Source organism: Notamacropus eugenii, chromosome 4, assembly GCF_028372415.1.
Source record: "Notamacropus eugenii isolate mMacEug1 chromosome 4, mMacEug1.pri_v2, whole genome shotgun sequence".
In the NCBI taxonomy this organism is placed as follows: Eukaryota; Metazoa; Chordata; class Mammalia; order Diprotodontia; family Macropodidae; genus Notamacropus; species Notamacropus eugenii.
Window position 1 is genome coordinate 391,272,228 of NC_092875.1, and position 5,548 is coordinate 391,277,775.

The window sequence follows — 5,548 nt, forward strand, 5'->3', positions numbered from 1 at the left end:
TTCAAGCTCTTCTATGGCCTGACATCATTTCATATTCATTTTAGAAGTAGTGGAGGCAAACACCTTGACTTTGTCTGACAGTATGCATTGTTCTTCCTCATCTGAAAGGATGGAAGAAGATACCTGTTCACCAAGAAAGTAATCTTCTCTGGTCTTATTTTTTTACCCTTTTTGGGCATTTTCCCATACAGTTACTTGACTTCTGAATTCTTTGTCAAGAGGAGGGTCCTAGTACTCCTACTCCTCCCAGTACCATGCTCAAGGCTGAGATTCAGATCAGCTGCTCAATTCCCCCAGCAGTTTTAAACTGAGCTGCCTGGACATTGGACCCAGGCTGCTTCTGTGGCCACTGTAGCTGCCTGCCACCTGCTGCTGCTGCCACTTCTGCTGCCTGGGGCAAGTGCTGGGGGGACCATGCTCCCCTCTAGCCCAGCTGGGAAAGCCCTCCCACAATGACTTTTGAAGTGTTCTTTGTTGCTTGTTGGTTGAGTTATCTGGAACCCTCCCTGCTGGGGATTTTTCCCCAGAGGCCTTTTCTGCTCCTGTTCCTCCTTGTGTCATGTCTGGGCTGGGCTCTGCTGCACTCAGTGTGCCATGGGATAGACCTTTCCTGTTGACCTTCCAGGTTACCTTTGGTTGGAAATCTCTTTCACTCTTTCATTCTGTGGCTTCTGTTGCTCTAGAATTTGTTGAGAGTCATTTTTTACAGGTATTTTGTGGACTGTGGGGGAATCACTAGAACATATGTATCTTTCTACTCTGCCATCTTCCAGAAGGCATTATTTTAAGGAAAACCTTAGTTTAATCATTTAACCTTTCTTGGTCTCAGTTTCCTCATTTTTAAAATAGGGCAAGTTAGACTTGATGGCCTATGATCCTATGAACCTCATGTTTGTTATTGTTGTTCAGCCTTTGTTCTTTGGTTTTTTTTTTTTGATTGACTTTTTAATTTCTTTTTAAAAAAACAGTGTTTGTTTTCAGCATTCACTACCGAAAAATTTGGAATTTCAAATTTCCTCCCTGTCTCCTCTCTATCCCCACCTCAGGACAGCATGTATTCTGATTACTCATTACTCCAATCTGCCCTCCCTTCTATCACTACCCCACCCCTTTATCTTCTTCCCTTCTATTTTCCTGTAGGGGAAGATGGATTTCTACAGCCCATTGCCTGTATATCTTATTTCCTAGTTGCATGTAAAAATAATTTTTAACATTCGTTTTTAAAGCTTTGAGTTCCAAGTTCTCCCCCTTTACCCTTAACTGTCCACCTTCATTGAGAAGGCAAGCAATATGATACAGGTTATACATGTGTAGTTATACAAAACACTTCCATTACCTTTATCTTGTGAAAGAATAACTATATTTCCCTCTATCCTGTTCCTCCTTCCATTTATTCCATTCTCTTTTTTGACTTGTCCCTCTGCCAAAGTGTTTACTTTTGATTATCCCTTCCCCCAAACTTCCTTCCCTTCTATTAGCCCCCCTCTCTTATTCCTTTCCCCAATGCTTTCCTGTAGAGTAAGATAAACTTCCACACCCAATTGGGTGTGTGTGTGTGCAATTTCCTCCTGAAGCCAAATACAATGAGAGTAAGACTCACTTATTCCTTTTCATCTCCCCCCTTTTCCCTTCCATTGTAAAAACTATTTCTTGCCACTTTTATGTGAGATGATTTGCTACACTTTACTTTTCCCTTTCTCTTTCTCCTAGTACATTCTTCTCAACACTTAATTTTCGTTTTTAGATAACATCCCTTCATATTCACCTCACCCTATGCCTTCTCTCTCTCTCTCTCCATATACATAATATCCATACATGTATGTATGTATATATATATATATACATATATATACACACATATATATGTATATATATACATATACACACACACATGCATATATACACAAACAAACAATATATAACCCTCCAACTATCCTAATACTAAGAAAGGTCTCATGAGTTAAAAATATCATCTTTCCATGTAGGAATGTAAACAGTTCAATTTTTGTAAGTCCCTTATGGTTTCTCTTTCCTGTTTATCTTTTCATGCTTCCCTTGATTCTTGTATTAGAAAGTCAAATTTTGGATTCAGCTCTGATGTTTTCAACAACAATGCTTCGAAGTTTTTTTATTTCATTGGAGTTCCATTTTCCCCCCTGAGTTATTACACTCAGTTTTTCTGGGAAGGTGATTCTTGGTTTTAATCTTATCTCCTTTGTCTTCTGGAATATCATATTCTAAGCCCTCAGATTCCTTAGTGTAGAAGTTGCTAAATCTTGTGTTATCCTGATTGTGTTTCCACAATACTTGAATTGTTTCTTTCTGGTTGCTTGTAATATTTTCTCCTTGCTATGGGGACTCTGGAATTTGGCTACAATATTCCTAGGAGTTTTTCTTTTGGGATCTCTTTCAGGAGGCAATCAGTGAATTTTTTCCATTTTTATTTTACCCTCTGGTTCTAGAAAATCAGAGCAAGTTTCCTTGATAATTTCTTGAGAGATGTTGTCAAGGCTCTTTTTTTGATCTTGACTTTCAGGTAATCCCATAATTTTAAATTATCTCTCCTGGATCTATTTTCCAGATCAGTTGTTTTCCAATGAGATACTTCACATTGTCTTACTTTTTTCCCATTCTTTTAGTTTTGTTTTATAATTTCTTGATTTCTCAGAAAGTCATTCACTTCCATTTGCTCAATGATAATTTTTAAGGAATTATTTTCTTCAGTAAGCATTTGAACCTCTTTTGCTATTTGGGTTAGTCTAATTTTAAGGTTGTTATTTTCTTCAGAATTTTTTTTTGGGGTTTCCTTTAGCAAGTTGTTGACTCATTTTTCATGATTTTCATGCATCACTCTCATTTCCATACTCAATATTTCCTCTACTTTTCTTACTTGATTTTCAAAATCCTTTTTGAGCTCTTCACGGTCTGAAACCAATTCATATTTTTCTTGGGGGCTTTGGATGTAGGAGCTTTGACTTTGTTGTCTACTTCTGGTTGTATATTTTGATCTCTCTTGTCATCAGTTATCTAAGAAAATGCCACTTCACTGAGAAATGAAGAATCTGCAGCCTGTTTCTTTCCCCCTCATTTGCTTATTTTCCCAGTCAATTACTTGACTTTTGAGATTTTTTGTTAAGTATAAGGCTCCAGAAGCAGCCACTGCTTCAATAGTGGCTGCTGACACTTTGGGGCTGAGGCTGGGGCTGTGGATGGGTCTGGATCTGAGGCTGTGGTCAGATCACACTTCCCCCTAAGCCAGGAGAGGGACCCTTCCCATTCACATTCAATTCTGTCTTTGGCATTTGTGGGTTGAGAAGTCTGAAAACTGTAGCAGCCACCAGTGATTCACTCCCCTAAGGCCTGCTCCAACTTTGTCTGTGTCCTGCTCGCCAAAATGAACTCTACTCCCTACTTGGTGCAATATAACCTTCCTGTTTATCTTCCAGATTGCTTTGGGCTGGAAATTTGCTTCAATCTATCCTTTTGTTGCTTTTACTGCTCTAGAATTTGTTTAAAGTCCATTTTTACAGATTTTTTTGAGGGGTTTTAGGGGGAGTGCTCTTGCAGATTCCTGTTTCTGTGCTGCCATCTTCTCAGCCTTTGTTTTTGAAGAGGAACAGTGACATCATGAGTGTGATGTCTTGATTTGTGTGTGAATTGGTTTTAAGTGAGGCAGAGCTGTGTAATAATATGGATGATGGTCACATTCTTCTGTCTAGTTGCACCACTTAAAAGACTAAAACTTATCCTTGATGTTCTTGAATGTCACCAGTACTGGCCTGTGGGGGAAGAGGGGAATTCATCATGCACTGCTTAACAAACAACAAAATTAAGGATGCCTTTGTTCAGCCTAGGCAACCATGTTATGAAGCTAAGCTTGATTATATCTATCATGTGACTTTATTTCATGTTGTGTCAGTAGGTCAGATTTTCTTGTAGTTACTCAATATTAATCTCTGTACCGAGCTAATCTGATTCTTTACTTCTCTTAATTTGTGGAAATGGGTGGGTTTCCTCCATTCTGTTTTAAGATAAATGACCTGGACAACTTGGAATTCAATATTCTCACTATTCAACGCTAATGTCTTTGTCTACTGGTTTCCAAACTTAATGGTGCAGTCTCTAATGCTTCACTATACTAAATTTCCAGGAAGTGGAGGAACAAATAAATTAGTTCAGACCAGAAGTGGGAAGAAGTATATGACAGCATTCTGAATGTGCTTCGGATATTATCAAAACAGAGTGTTGGGAGAAATGTTAGATATAGAATTGAAAGACCTGGATTTGAATCCTGGCTCTATCACTAATTAGCTCTCTGATCATGAGCAAGTCAATTGACCTCTCACTATCTCAGTTTCCCTAATGAAACTTCCCTGTAATTGTATATATTTATATATCAATATGTGCAATTATTGGTTATAGCAAATGGAGAGATTTTGAATGCTGTGGATAAGTTTATGTACCTTGGCAGCATGCTTTCCAGGGATGATGAGGTTGACAAACACATTGCCAGAGATAACGCTGTGTTTGAGAGTCACTGAAGGAAAGAGAAAGAATGAGGTATTATGTTGCTTACCAAACTGAAATTCTACAGAACTCTTGTGCTAATCTCATTATTATATACCTGTGAAACCTGAACAATAGACCAGTGCCATGCCAGGAAACTGAAACTCTTCCATTTGAATTATCTCAAGAAGATTCTGAAGATCACCTGTTAGGATAAGGTATTTGACACTGAGGTCCTTTTTTGAGTTGAATTGCCAAGCATTCAAACTGTAATACAGAGAGCATAACACCAATGAGTTAGCCACATTGTTTGAATGCCAAACATATATTTGCCTGAAAGACTAATTTATGGAGTACTCATACAATGCAAGTGCTCACACAGAGGTCAGAAGATGATATGAGAACATTCTCAAGATCTCTCTGAAGAAATTTGGAATCAAATATGAAACATGGAAAACACTGCATAGGAGCATGCAGCTTGGTGTGCCTACATCAAAGAAAATGCTGTTCTCTATAAGCAAAGCAGAATTTCAGCAGTAGCTCAAAAGAAACATGATATGTGCAAATTTAAAGACATTTCCACTACAAGTGTTCATATGGACTGTCTGTACCCAATCAGTGGTAGAGCCTACCAAACTAGTCATCCACAGTCAGACACATTGTACCTTGACCCTGATATAGTGATTTCATTTTGTTCCTTTTTAAGCATGAAGAACAACAATCACCTTCTTTATAGAACTGTGAAGCTCAAATGAGATAAAGTATGTGAAGTATTTTGCAAACTTCTGAATATTATATAAATGTTAACTATTGATAAGTGAATCTAATATCTTCCCTGAAGCTAAATTTTCACACAACCATGTTTTTCAATATTCTGAGCTGAACCTTTCCTCTACTTTTATCAATTGTAGGTATTTCCTGGCTCCCTCACCATGTGTAGTCATCCTGAAGTCTCTAGCTTCCAAAAAGGCAATTCAGGCTTACACATGATGTGGGACCAAGCCAAAGGAGTCTGTAAGATCCACACTGACAAATACTAGGC